Below are 15827 nucleotides of genomic sequence, written 5' to 3' on the forward strand. Positions count from 1 at the left end.
TTTGATGGGCTATGTCAATCTTGCACCAAGTTGGAAGTTTCTGTCATATTTCGAAATGTTCACAGTACATGTTCAGTATTTAAATAATATGCAGTAACACACTAAAGAATTAAAAAAATAAAATAGTAATATTTTATCTGAGCTTTGCCAAAATTTCTAAAAATAGAATGCCAACCCTCAACATTACACTTTATATAAAACTCTTCTCTTATTAAAAATAGTATGCTAAATTTAGCCTAAATATATGAGCCAAGAAAATGCAACAAAAAAGAGGGCTGTGTGCTAATAATGTTAATATAGTTGACCTTCATCCTACTAGACAGAAAAATCTGTTTATATATTTGTTTCTTCCCCCAGACTGATAACATCTGTTTCTCTCTTTAGCAGCTTCATAGTGCTTATAGTTTTAATCTGCTGTATATTTATCTACCTTCCTTTGAGATCATGTGTTTGTATTCCATTTTTCCAATTATTTTGTGAACTTCTGGTAATCAGGGCCATTGACTAATTTTTCCCTTTTATATATTTGCAACTCCTTCCTCTTCCACTTACCCATCAGCATACTCTGTATTGACCATAATATTTTACTCATGTGTAATTGAGATAGACCATACAGTCATATTTACTGAAAAGGAATCTCTGGACTAGAACAAAAGGGTATGGCTCCTTTTTTCCCTACCAGTTTGGTGAAGTCTCAATGTAAAAATAGAAATGAATGAAGTTGACTTTTGCCCAAATAAATTTAAGTTTTTACTAATCAGTGTCACAGATTAAATGCTAAATATAGGTGTCTTAGTTTGGATATTTTGAAAGCAGAACCTGAGGAAAAAATTTTGGTGGAGATAGTTTGTCTGGGATGTAATTCTAGAAAGCAAGACTGAGTGAGACTGGAAAGGAAGAAAAGTCTCATTATCACTGCTGTGGCAGTGGAGGCTTGAGTCTGTTGGGACCTTCTGATAAGCATAAAGAAAGCCTTCTAGAACGGCGTATCTGGAGAACAGGAGACTAGAGCTTTCGTCCACTGGTTTCAGTCCCCTATTGGGTGAAAACTGTTCTCCAGGTGCATTAATTCTACATGCAGTTTGTCCTCCTAGAAAACAAAAAGTTCCCAGGAAAAAGGAGAAAGATGCTTATGGCATGAAGTTGATATGGGATGCAAGCAATAAACGCATACAGTCCTTTGTTACAATAAAATTATAATATCTTCTGCCATGATCTAGAATATTGTGCTCAGTTCTGGAATCAAGCTTTTAAGAGGAAGCATCAAGTGATAAAAAAAAAAAAGCAGAATACCATGGGGTATGGAAATCAGATCACATGGAAAAGGACTGGGGAGCTCAAAGTATCAGCTTGAAGCAAAGACAGGAGAATAAGAAAGGTTAGTCAGCAAGAGGTGAATTTGAGCTCTTCTGGAACTGTTTGTTGCAGGGTAACTGAAGTCAGGGGTGGGCTTATAGGATATGATGCAGGGCATCTGAAGTATCTGTCACAGTAAGTAACATTTAAGGAAACTTTAACAAAAATGTTTTTTTTTTTTAAATTCCTCATTAACCTTAAAATATATCTATTTGCAACTCCAAACAATGAACCACCAGTTAAATCAAAGAAATAATTGACTAGTCAAGTGTAATGGCCAAATATGACACAGGCAAAAGACGACATGAATCAGCATTTTTTCCAGTTCATTACTCATAGAGCTATATTAGATGAATGCAAAAACACATTTGGACAACAAATTCGCTTTTAAGTGTGTGGAAATAAATTTGATCCTTCTGCTCCTGAAGTTTCTTAAACCACAACATTTTTATTTTACAGAAATTGATTTCCAAGGAGTCTTGTGATACTTCTGATTTCTGGCCAAACCTGCTTAAAAAGTTTGGAATAAAACTTGCATGTAATAAACCTCTTCAAATATACTTTTCAATTAAAAATAAACAAGAAAACAAAAGAATGTTTTCTTGTAGCTTATCTGCTACAAAGTCACTCATGTTGAAATCGTATATGAACATGAAAAAAATGAGAAAGAACTATATAGTATTTAATTTAGCACCTATATTCTCAGATATGGTAGAATACAATCTATGCAGACAGCAAGCCACACGTAAGCTGTTTACACATGTGCCATGTATTTAAGTGTGAAGTGGATGACCCAGGATGAATTCATGTCCACTCTAAAGAATAACTTAAGTCACTATAGGTTACCAGTGAAGTTTCTCTGTCTACCCTTCAGCTACTCCTTTGTCTACCTGCAGACCTCTCTTCCTCAGTCTACCACCTAATAGTAACTTACTCAGGGCTGACACCCGGGCTCTTAGCTCTTCTCTTCTCTTCTGTAAGTTCACTGATGACCTAGACAATTCATATCTGTATCTTTGGCCCTGTTTTCACTCCTGAGACTTTGTATCTTGGATTTCTCCCACATCTATATTTAATAAGTACCTCAAAATCAATAATTCCAGAAGTGCTTAAAATCAAGTCAGAAACTAGATTTACTCTGATTCCTTTATCCTTTGAAGGGTCCTCCACCACCCAGTTAGTCTCTAAACCCAGTCTATTCTGTCTCTTAAGCAACTTTCTAACCTGGCTCAAATCATCATCCCTCACCTGCATTACTGTAATACTTTCCTTACTGAACTCTCTGTAAGATTGGACTCTTACTCTCTGTAAGGTTGGACTCCAATCCATTCTCCAAGCAACTGTCAGAATAATCTTTCTAAAATAGAAGTCTGCTGTGCTTCCTGATTCAAACTCTTAGTGGTTTCCCATCACTTTTAGAATAGTCTGAGCTTCTTAATATAGTTACAAAGCCCTAACTTATTCAGTTCCACCTTAAGTCTTCAACTTTTCTCTCTAAACTCACCCCTGGTATTCCACAATCCAAATATGAGTTGTTGTTTTTTTCAATTTCTAAAATTTTATCATACCCTCTCACCTCTGAGTTATTCCCACAAGCTGTTTCTTCTGACTAAAGTATCTCCCCACTCCAGTCCTATCCCATCAAATATCATTGTCCCATTAACCTTCCTTGTATTCTGGACCTTCCTTGGCCATTTCGTCTTTGATGTCCTTTGCTCCAAGAAGCCTTTCTGGCTCCTCTCAGGCTAAGTTTTATGTCCTTGACATATGCTTACATTACACACTGTGCTTCGTCTGCAATAGCCCTTATTTATCCCACTGTATTCTTTTTGCTTCTTAACCCGCTGTCTCTATCAGTTGAGTTTAAATTTGTTTAGGAGGGAAGAACTCTAGTTCCTAGCAGGAGTCCCAGCACATAATATACATGTGATAAATCTTTTTGTTAAAATATTGGATTTTAGATTTATCATGGTGGCAGCATTACATATAAGACATGGATTATGGATTATAGTGGGGTGTTTTCATTTAATGTTCTCAGGCATCATCATTCATGAGAAAGAATAGTTTTAGTTTTAAGGTTTAAATGAATAAAAAGCTATTTTTCCCTTCATATATATATATATATATATATATATATATAAATTATATGGATATAATCTTTTCTGTTTCCCTTGAAAAATGTGTTTACACCTTTGTCACTAAATCACTGTAGTAACCATTCACTTGACATACTAACTAACATTTCTAAAAAATGGTGCTTCATTCACTCAGTTTTAAAGGTTTAAAGGATTAAATATCTGCATTATTAGGTTTGGTTTCCAAACTCTTGGTAGTTTAACTGTTCTGAAAATCTTAACCTTCATGAAGATTCTTAATTTTCATGTCTCAAAAACAATTTACTTGAGAATTGCATGGTGTGTTCTGAAAAGCAATGATTATTTATAGTGCTCTGTAAAGGACTGTGTAAGGACTAAGTGCTATAATTTGTAACCGTTTCAATATGTTTGACACAGAATTTAGAGTGGCACCTTGTGATATTTAGGTATGCTTTCCTTTTATAACTAAAAATGGAAAGTTTGTCTCTTGTTATGAAGAATTCTAGTTAAAAGGATGTTATCTTCTTTTATGCCATTTCACAATGGTTTATCGATAATATAGATGTTCAGTTAAAATATTGTGAAATGCACAATGGCTATGTCTACACATTCCAAAATGGAGAAAATACTTGGGAAAATTTATTTTTCGATGGAGCATATCAAATAGCGTAATTAAGAAATACTATGACTTAATCCTTTTGTTTCGAGATTTGCTCAAGGTAAAGAAGCTCCAAAATTGTAAAATGGAAAATTACATTGGGCCTCACATATATACATGGAAATTTAATTTAAAAAATAGCTTTGCTTCACAGTTTTATGTGTGAACTGTAGCCCCCAAATTGGCCATCAAAAATTAAGAATTCAAACTAGAAATACATTGGCTGCTATTTTAAATTGAATAGTCATGGCAAGTAAATGCATGCTATATAAAGAATTATTTTAGAGGTTTACATTTATATTCTATTATCTTTTCTATAAATGGAAAACCATTACATTTGCTCTGATAGACTAATATAAGTTGTAGAGCAGATTTTGTCACAGCAATTTTAACGACCAATGTGATAAAAGGGAAAGCATTTCTATACAGTGGAAAGAAAGCAAAATATTCCAAATATTCTAACTCCAGTGCCTCACCTCCTAATTAGGTGTTTTCAAAATTCTCTGTCATCATTCAAGCGATTACTGTCTGGCAATTTTTCTTATGCTTATGTCAATCATTTCCCCCTCTTTTATGAGGAAAGTGGACATTGGACTTTATTTGGGGACTCTGCTAAGAATATCTTGGTGAGATCCTAATTAATAGGCTAATAAAATTTTAACGCTGTAAATTGGTTAAAACCTAAATATCTAAGTCCTGTTTATTTAAAGAATGATGATATATAGATCAAAATTTTATGGGGCATATTGTTGGGAAAATAAGTATTCATTAAATAGTTATTTGATAGGTTGTCCCTATTTCATAAAGCATTGTTGATTATTTAAAAACTGATCTGTAGAATTAATGTAAAAATATGTTTTATCAGTTCTATAGGTAATTTTATAAAAATGACTTTAAAAAAATTAAAAATTGGGTGGGCCACGGTGGCTCAGCAAGCAAGAATGCTTGCCTGCCATGCCAGAGGACCCGGGTTTGATTCCTGGTGCCTGCCCATGTAAAAAAAAAAAAAAAATTTAATTAATGGAATAATTGTGCTTGTTTAAACTGATGTTATATCAAAAGGTACACCATTCATTAAGTGAACCAACTTACTTTTCTGGAGCAAATGTGGCAAATTCAAACTCCAAATAGGCAAAAAAGTTGCCCTTGATTGAAAATAACAACTGATAAGATGATGCAACAGTTTTCTGGCCTTCTTAATAACTGGAAGTGTGGTAGGATATAATATGTTTTATAAGAGAGACTACGTTTATAAAAACAAAATACTAATGAAAAGCAGACTTTAGAGGTTTCAAATGATCTGCTTTTTCTGCTCTTCTGTACTGTTTGAAAGTGGCAGCAAAAATTATGAAATATAAGCAGAAAGGTAGTTTGGAAGGTTTTTAAGCTGAATTACAAAGACTGGTTGAGAATTCTTTCTTAATAAACCAGTATGACCTGTCTTGTGTTTTCTTTGTCATCTCTTTCACTAATTTCCGCAAATTCCTTGTACCTGATTGTTACTGACAGCCCCTAAAATGAACAATTTTAAATGTAAAAATCTATTAGGAATGAAGTTATATCCCTACCTTCATCAGTTAAAAAAAAGAAAAGCTATAAACAATTGAAAGAAAAATACAGCTGTGTGAATCTTGGCACAACAGGATGAAACTATTCTTACTGTTTTCTTCTTTTCCTTGCATTCCTCTTTCCAGTGCACATAAATTCACTGCTCTGGTGGTTTCAGCTTGGGCCCCAGTTTTAACTAAATCTAATAGCTCAAAGAAAAACACAGCTGAAACCACTGACTAGTGGCTAAACTCACAGCCCCAAATTATAGGCCTCGAGCAGAGTCCAGCAGGCTTTCGGCAGAAGAGTTTATAACTCAAGTTTGGAAAATGGGAGAGTCTGATAAAAAGTCAGGAAGAGAATTCTCTAGTCTCCACTTACATGTAAAAAATGCACGATAGAATTCTCTTGTGCTTTAAACTGATTGATTCCACACTAGAATGCTAAAACCGCAAGGAAATGACAATACTACACACAAAATGAAGAGCTGAGTTGTGTGCATCGGTTTCTTTCATTTGAACCTGATTTACTCTTACTGAGTTCTGAGGGCTCAGGGACAGTGACTGGTCTCAAGTAAATGGACCTAAAGCACTCTATGAAATTTTTGTCTTTGTATGTTTCACCCTGAATTGTTCCACTGTAAAGGACCTCATTAGCAGTTGTGATCCACTGGTCTCTGGAAGGAAAGAGGTTCTACCTTCAAATATGTTAGATACATAGAGACTCTGCTGAAATGCTATCATTTAGACTTCACTGCTATTTTTAGAGCTCTAATGGTAAATTCTTTCTGACACTGTCAAACAGTGCACCGAGGTCCCTGTGATTACATCTCTAGGATACCTCAAAAAAAGGACTATAAACAGGTTTTCTCTATTGCTCTTCCTCCACAGATCAGAATTTTTTCCCCACAAAGCCAAGTAAGAAGAGGTTTCTTAAAAGCTAAGTGAAAACGCACTAAGAATTTAAGCTAGTATTCCAGTCTGCAGCCAACCCTACTATTTATTAGGCAGAGGCGAGGAACGTTATCACTGAAAAGTATGCTGAGGGATTCTTAATGGTGTTATGGGAAAAAAGTTACAGCAAACTTTAATCAGCAATATTTCAGGAACTTTAGTATTATAATCACACGTAAAGGGAAAGTAGAAATTATAAGATAATTAGGAAATACATTGTAGTCCACATACCATGCAAATCTAGTTTCTATCTGTAGTTCCACTCTGCTCCACTCCTTGGAGCAGTAGACTTTCTCCAAGTTTTTGAGAAAGAATGAAAGCCTTTCCTGACTATCAAGGGGAACAGCACTTGTGGGTGGGCCAAGAGAAGTTTTATGACCAATGAAAGTTGTTAATAATAGGTGGTATATGGGAATCCTGTATTTTATGTGTGATTGTTCTGTAAATCCAGAACTTCGCTAAAAAAGAAAAAAAAATTATGTTGATGAAAAGAGTACGAACAGTATTTCTAAATCAGAAACTAGCAAGGAGCTTTACAAATTGTTTTGATTCAAAGAAGGAAATACATACGATGGAATATTATACAGCTTTAAGACAGAATAAACTTATGAAGCATGTAATAAAATGGATGGACCTAGAGAACATTATGCTGAGTGAGTCTAGCCAAAATCTAAAGGACAAATACTGTATGGTCCCACTGATGTGAACCGACATTAGAGAATAAACTTGGAATATGTCATTGGTAACAGAGCCCAGCAGGAGTTAGAAACAGGGTAAGATAATGGGTAATTGGAGCTGAAGGGATACAGACTGTGCAACAGGACTAGATACAAAAACTCAAAAATGGACAGCACAATAATACCTAATTGTAAAATAATCATGTTAAAACACTGAATGAAGCTGTATCTGAGCTATAGGGTTTTTTTTGTCTGTCTGTTTGTTTGTCTTTTTTTTCTTTTTCTTTTTCCTTTTCCTTTTTTTTTTACTATTATTATTATTTTTATTTTTTCTCTATATTAACATTCTATATCTTTTTCTGTTGTTTTGCTAGTTCTTTTCCTAAATCGATGCAAATGTACTAAGAAATGATGATCATGCATCTATGTGATGATGTTAAGAATTACTGATTGCATATGTAGAATGGAATGATTTCTAAATGTTGTGTTAATTTCTTTTTTTCTTTAATTAATAAAAAAAGAAGGAAATAAAGAGCAATTATTGTAGGAGAGGCAGAGTTGATTTTTTTTTAAATTATGAAATAAATACAAAAAAGCAATAAATTTCAAAGTATATTTTAAAAAGTAGTTACAGGGTGGGCCATGGTGGGTCAGTGGCAGAGTTCTTGCCTGCCACACCGGAGACCTGGGTTCAACTCCCAGAGCTTGCCCATGCCAAAAAAAAAAGAGTAGTTACAGAACAGATTTCAAAGTTTGGTTACAGTTCCACAATTTCAGGTTTTTCTTTCTAGCTGCTCCAAGACACTGGAGACTAAAAAGAAATATCAACATAAGGATTGTATAGCATTTGTTAAATCCTAACTTGTCTGTTATAACTCCTCTATCTCCTTTTAGCCTTCTTCCAATCTTTAGGGATATTTGGGTTGCGTCCATTATAACCGTTTTCATTTTGAAAAAGGATATGGGATAGGGGGATGTAACTGATTGATGTTCTTGGACATACTGGGACCTCTGGGTTTCAGGACTTATTTGGCCTAAGAACTATCTGAAGGTTTAAGGTTTCTGAAAAGTAAACTTAGTGTGTGCAACTTTTGTAGGATCTCAGATAAAGCACTGGGTGGTTCTTTAGGATTAACAGGAATGTTGTTGCTTGGGGTTTGGCAAACTGTAGCAATTAGCAATATTTAGCTGAAGCTAAGATTAGGAGTAGCCTCCAGAATAGTCTCTTGACTCTAATTTATCTCTCTTAGTCACTGATACCTTATTTTGTTACATTTCTTTTTCCCCTTTTGTTCAGGAAGGCATTGTTGATTCTGTGGTGCCAGGGCCAGGCTCATTCCTGGGAGTCATGTCCCAGGTTGCCAGGGAGACTCACACCCCTGGATGTCATATCTTGGGTGTCTGGGGGGAGGGTAATGATTTTACTTGCAGAGTTGAGCTTAGAGAGAGAGAAGCCACATCTGAGCAACAAAAGAGGTTTTCTGGAAATAACTCTCAGGCATAATTACAAACAGGCTTAGCTTCTCAGCTACAGAAATACGTTTCATAAGAGCAAGCTCAAGGTTAGGCTTGGCCTAAGAACTTGGGAGTCCTTTAGTATTTGAGAGAATCTCAGAGGTTCCCGGTGGGAAAGTTTAATAGTTCCATATTTTTTCTACAGTCCCTCAAGGGACTTTGCCTATATACTATATAGGCAATATATATTGTATGCTGCATGGCAGGAATCATATTTCATTGTTTTTCCATGTAAGTATCCTGTTATCACAGCACCGTTTGTTGAATTTTTTGTTTTCTTTGTTTGCTTGTTTGTTTTTTGGGAAGTGCATGGTCCGGGAATCAAACCCAGGTCTCCTGCCTGGCAGGGAGAATTCTACCACTGAACTACCCTTGCACCCCACCTACACATTTTAATTATCTGCCCAGAAGACTCTTATGTGTATCCAGAAGCTATGTAGAAAGACAAACTCCATTCCAATTCTGGAATCCTTGTGTTTGGGTTGTTTAAATGAAGTATCCAGACAGGTTGAATTAGATTGTGTGCTACAGAAAATTTAGGTTTTGCACAAATAAACCTTTTTCATTTGTTCTCATACAGTAGGTGAAGTTCTAAAATACAGATACTTTCATCCTTCACCCTGTATCCTGATTTACCCGAGTCCCAACCAGATTGGCTTTGCTCTCGTCTCTTATTGAAGCCTGATCTCTTTTTCATTTTTTTTTTTTTAACGGTTGTTGTATGTAGCAGTGCTGTCAGAACTGCAGAGCTCCAAGTCTGAGTTTTAGGTGTCACAAAGATACCCAAAGTTCCAGGGAAATACCAGGTTTTACACATATAGCGCAGCATCCAAGAATATAGAAATTACACTTAAAGCTTAGGAATAAATGTGACTGCTATAAAAGTTTACAATCTAGGCCCCAATTTTATTATGAGTATTCTGTAAAAGAGACCATACAATATTTATCCTTTTATTTCTGGCTTATTTTGCATAACATAACATCCTCAACTTTCATTCACCTCATTGCATGCCTCACAACTTTGTTCCCTTCTGTAGCCACACGATATTCCATCATTTGTATACATCACAGCTTACCTTTCTGTTTCTCAGTTGTAGCTTTGGCTATCTCCGTCCATTGAGCATCATGGATAATGTCCAAAATAAACAATCCCTGTCTCATAGTGTCCTCACTTAGCTGTACAATCATCATCACTCTTGATTTTAAACACTTCATTACTCCAAAGAGAAAATTAACAAACATACCCTCACCAAAGAGAAAATCCAAAACTCCCCTTAACTCTTGTCTCTCCCTCCAACTATCTTCCCCTAGTATTGCTGTGGGGTTGTTGATGTCCTCCTGTTAAATATAGGCCATAGCATGAAAGTCATTCCCCCCTTCTCTGATATTATTTACTCTTTGTACAAGGTTCATACCTTTGAAGTGGTTCATGCTAAAACTTATTTAAATTTGTAATGTTAATTGGTGAGATACATGACTTTATACAAACCCTTCCAATCATATTCGCCCTCAGTATGGCAATATTACTTATAAACCCATGATGGGTCATTAACCCATAACTTCTTTCCATTCCCTTACATTTAAGTTCAACCTCATTAGGTAACCGCTCGCCTATCTCTAGCTTCTGTGTATCTCTAGGTCCCCTATACTTTACATGATAAGATTCTGAGTGTACCTTTACCAGGGTCATATTAGCAAAATCATACAATATCTATACTTTTCTGTCTGGCTTATTTCACTCAGCATTATATCCTGTAGGTTTATCCATGTTGTCATATGCTTAAGAACCTCATTTTGACTTATTGCTGCATAATATTCCATTGTATATATATACACGCCACATTCTGTTTATCCACTTGTCTCTTGATAGGCATTTGGATTGTTTCCAACTTTGGCAATTGTGAATAATGCCATTATGAATATTGGTGTGCAAATGTCTGTTTGTGCTACTGCTTTCAGCTCTTCTGGGTGTATACTGAGTAATCGTATTTCAGGGCCATAGGGCAACTCGATATTTAAGTTTCTAAGAAACCACCAAACTGTCTTCCTAGCGGCTGTACCATTATGCATTTCCACCAGCAGCACATACTGTGTTCCAATTCTTCATATCCTTTCCAACATTTATAGTTTCCTGTTTGACAGCCATTCTTATAGGTGTGAGATGATATCTCATTGTAGTTTGATTTTCATTTTCCTTGTAGCTAATGAAGATGAACATATCTTCATGTGTTTTTCAGCCTTTTGTATTTGCTCTTTGGAAAAATGTCTATTCATATCTTTTACCCATTTCATAATTGTGTTATTTGTTCTTTTGTTGTTGAATTGTATGATTTCTTTGAATATTGGGTATCAAACCTTATCTGCTATGTGGTTTCCAAATATTTTCTCCTATTGGGTTGGCTGTCTCTTTGCCTCTTTGAAGAAGTCCTTTGAGGCACAGAAGCATTTGATTTTGAGGAGTTCCCATTTATCTGGTCTTTTTTTTTTGAATGGATACTTTTATTATCTATTTAAGATCATCAACTTTGTCCCCCTTTCCTCCTGCATCTGGAATTTTATCTTATTTCCACACAGAATAATGAAACAGTGACAAAGCTAATCAGAATACACTACTTGAAAAAATGAATTAGGCTAACATAACTTGCTTTCTTTTATAGACAAAATATAAACATACACACTCTAGAAAGCTACAATAGTTCAGTCGCTAAGAAATTCAGATGGGATTGTAAAGAATGTAGGCAAATCCAGGGTGCAGTTAAGATAAGCTGAGATACTGCGCGAATGTTTAACAGTTCCTGATGCTACATCATTTGGCCACAAGCTGAACCTTGATGTGGGGGGAGATGTTAGCTAATGCCAAGTGGCCAAGCAGAAAGAGCTAAATTGACTTAAGGGGTACACACAGGAAGCAAAAGGCAGGAAAGTACTAAACGCTGCTGAGAGCACCCACCTCAGGGAGACACTGACTTGGCTGACTTTATCTTGTGTGTTCTATTTGGCACAGCAGCAGCAGTGCCTCCAGCACCTGTGATGGTGATGCACTGGAAGTGGTTTTCACTACCTCATCCATGAGGGGTTTGGTTCCTCAGGTGAAAGCTTCCCATTCAAACCCCTCCACAGATCCTTTCTACACAATCTGCTTAGCCCATGTGACAGCCTCAGTATATTTCTTGCTGCTCTGGGGACAACAGTCCAAGCCCATCCAGCCAGCAGGTGTGCCAGAGGCTGTAGTTGCTTGGTTGGTTTTGGTATTTTCATCAAACTTCTCAGCAGGGACAAAGTCAACAGGCAAGGTAATTTCTACACCATTCTTCTCAGCCTTGGACATTAGATCTTTCACAGTCCTGACTCCCTTTTTATCATATAGGGACATGTCAGTTCCCATGTTGTTGAGCACCTTGAGGAAGGGGAAAGCCATTCCAGCACCAACAATCATCACATTGACTTCGTCCAGCATATTATTGATCAGCTGAATCTTGTCTGCAACTTTAGCTCTACCCAGATGGCCAAGAAGGGTAGCTCTGTACTCTCCAAGGCATTGGCAAAGGAATTCAGTTCCTTCTTTATAAAAAAAACCACCGGTCTTCTGTGCCAGGCTCGCCCCCCCATGGACTTGTGGGCTCAGTGAGCAGCGCCAAAAGCATTGCTGACATAGACATCCCCTGCCTTGGAAAGTGAAGCCCGGAAAGCTTCTATTCTGTTTGGTTCTGCTTTAACCTTGTTGGCAGAAGCATCTTTTCCCTTCCCTTCTTCTTCCACATGAAAGCAGAGGCTCTCCAGCAGGAACACAGAAACAGCAGCTAGGTCAACACAAACTTTCACCACTTCTGGGCCCATGCAATTCTTCAAGAACAGAACAGCCTTGCCCAGCAGAGATCTGAGTTCTAGAGCACCTGGCTCTAAGAAGTACCCATCAGGCATGGGGACACCATCAAGCTGGCCCAGGCAGCTCTAAGAGCAACTTATTTGTTCCATTGTCCAAGCAGAATTGGATGCTTGGGACAGCAGCTTTGGTCCTTTGGCAGGTTGTTATCTGGTTGTCTCTAGAGGAACGTTGGAGTCCACTCTCATGATGACCCACTTCTCCTTCACATCCTGTTTGTTCAGGGCCAGCTTGTTTGAAACAGACATCGTGGTAATGCTAAGGGGGGTGAGAGGCTTGAGGTTCAGATGACAATGACAACAGCCATTGTACACTCATGATGTGTGTGGGGTGCTGCGCCCAGCGCACCATGCCAGGACTCCATTTATCTATTTTGTTCCTCATTGCTTGTGAGAACTGATATTTTTAAACCAGAAATGAGACAGGAAGTCTCACTAATTCAATATGACCCCCCAAAACCACAAATATATATTAAAATCCATTGTCTTAGAGCAGGAATGCTTTAATATTCTACCTTCTTTTTGGAAGGGTAAATTCATTGACTATTGAATTCTGGTTGGCAGTTCTTTTCTTTTATCACTTTAAACATTATTCTTTGTCTTCTAGATTCCATTATTTTGTTTGAAAATCTATTTTCAGCAGTTTTTATTTCTTTGAAGATAATGCATCTTTTTTATTGGTTATCTTTAAGGCTTTCTCTTTTGTCTTTGGTCTCAGAATTTTTAGTATGATATATCTCTGTGTATGATTTTCTTTTCTCTTTCCTTTTCTCCTCTTTAATTTTTCTCTGGTTAGGGTTTGTTAAACTTCTTAAATCTTGTTATCTGTATTTTTTGTTGTTGTTGGTTTGTTTTTACTTCTTGGCTATATTTAAATATTCAAATATTGCTCCTGTCCCTTTTTCCCCCTCCTCTATTTCTGAGTCCCCAGTAACTCTTATGTTACTCCTTTTAAGTGTGTCTCAAGTGTCTTTTTCTCTGATCTGTTTTTTTCCCACTCTTTTTTTCTTTCTCAGTGAACTTCACTTAGGATATTTTCTACTGACCCAAATTCTAGTAGAGTAAATTTATCTTTTGTAACAAATATATCTTTTGTTACAGCTAAAATGCAAAATGTGCCTTTTAAAAATATTCTTTGAGTTTTAAAATTCAGATCTTATCTGTTGAAGTTCATTTTTTTCATATATTCTATTTCTCTTTATTATTTTGTCTCCCTCTATTTTTATTGAGCATATAAATTGTAGTTTTTGGCTGTTAAATTCAATATCTGAATCACCTGTGGGTCTGCTTTTATTTTTCTCCCTTTTCTCTATTACCAGTCTAGTCTTTTTGTGCCTATTAATTTTTGAATGAATGCTGAACATTTATCTTGAAGAAAATTTGCAAGCTCCGAAACATTTAAATTTTAAAAAGTGTTCTTTTTAGGCAGATAAATAGGGAATGGATCACTTGATCCAATAATGGATTGTGATAGGGAGAGGCCAGGTTTCAGATGGGTAATTCTTAGTCTACTATGTTTACCTTTGTTCCAGACCTTCTATTTAAGAGCTTACAGTTCTTTCTTTTTTTATTTTTTTGGAGTTTGCCATCTGCTCTGAAAACATTTCCAGCTTATTTATCTTTTGTAGCCTCAGAATTTGACAAACGTCTTAAGGGGGAGAAGTGCTGTCTATTTGAAGCCCTTCGAATCTTCAATGTTGTCATTCTTAGCCTTGCATAATTGCCAAAATCTCTGCTGCTTTCCTTTTCTTCTGCACTGGGTTCCTGTTAGAGAGCAGAGATGAATTCTACTCTTACTCAGAAATGTCTCCCTTCTCTGTATTTTCCTTTGCTTCTGCAGCACATGATGTCTTTTATAATTTATCTTTCTTTTTTAGTTCTGAAAAATAGTCTCATGGGCTTGGTGTGTATTGGCCGATAGTATCTTAAGCAAAACCTCAAAATTAGTATTAAGGCCAGTTTTTTTTTTTTTTTTCCTCTTTACTTTTCTAGCACTGCGACTATTTCCTGTAATATTTATTCAGTCAGTTTTTAGTACCTGTTCTCCTCTCACAGCTTAGGATCTCAATGGCTATGTCTTATTCTTACTGCCCGATTTCATGAATGTTGATGTCACCACCAACTTCTTTCCCCCTGGCAGCTTGTACTATATCTTGAAATCCCTTATTCTGATTTATAGGACTGAATTACCTCTCAGAACCCTACTCTGCCTGCAGCCCTAGTTTCAGTTTGGGCTTTTAGATATAAAATTGCTACCCCTAGAGCCTGCTGCCCACCCCCCAAGCACTCTGCTTGTGTTTGAACACTCTGTGCATGTTACCTCTTATGCGCCTCTCAGGGCCACCTGCTCAGATGCCACCTTCACTCTGAACATGGAGTCATAAACTGGCCCTGAGTCATACATTGATCCCACAGCCTTGCTTAAGGATTTGATTCTTCCAGTCCTTTGCCTAACTTTAATCCTGAACTTTACTCTCCTAATCATGTCTGTCCACCTGTCATCCATATACCAGTATTTATAAATTTACAATAAAGTATAAAATGCCTAAAAAGTTGAGAGGAAATCTCACAAGAAAATAGTTTCACTTAATTTTTCAATTTCGCTGTGCTTTGCATACATTTCCTATAATATATTTGACTGTAATAATTCAACCAGATTGTATTATAGCAGTATGACATTGTCTGTTGACTAACTTGAAAAAGAACAGACTCGAAAACATTCCCTCTGAATGTTTCAGAGAAGCTTCCTGTAGAGAGGGGAGTCCATTCTGCTGTTAACACAAACAAAAACATGAAAGCTAAATCTTTCATAATCCACCAAAACACAGTTGGGATATGAAAATAGCCTCTCCTTGCCTGAAGACTTAGAATTTTACTGAGGAAATGGATGGAGAGAGATACAGCATTTTGTTTTGGCACTAGCTTGACAGGATAGAAAAGGAAATGGGGAAAGAGAGTATGCATAAGTGAGATTTTTATTTCTCATTTTATTAGTATTTTCTATGCAGAATGTGTCATAATTAGCTCCCTAAGGGACCATAGTTTTGAAACTGCTGGATGTCTACTCTCTTGCCAGTATCAGGCTAAGGGTAATGAAAAGGCAAAGACTCAGCCTCTGGTAAGACCATGGCAGCTGAAATAA

At 36.5% G+C, this 15827-nt stretch overlaps 1 protein-coding gene and 1 pseudogene across 1 annotated transcript in view; one reads left to right on the forward strand and one right to left on the reverse strand.

Annotated features, from left to right (window-relative positions):
* Positions 1-15827, forward strand: part of PPP1R1C (protein phosphatase 1 regulatory inhibitor subunit 1C) — a 153304-nt gene that overhangs the window by 44014 nt on the left and 93463 nt on the right. The window lies entirely within an intron of this gene.
* On the reverse strand, positions 11654-12934 carry LOC143676818 (phosphoglycerate kinase 1 pseudogene; annotated as a pseudogene).

The sequence above is a fragment of the Tamandua tetradactyla genome, chromosome 3, assembly GCF_023851605.1.
Source record: "Tamandua tetradactyla isolate mTamTet1 chromosome 3, mTamTet1.pri, whole genome shotgun sequence".
NCBI lineage: Eukaryota > Metazoa > Chordata > Mammalia > Pilosa > Myrmecophagidae > Tamandua > Tamandua tetradactyla.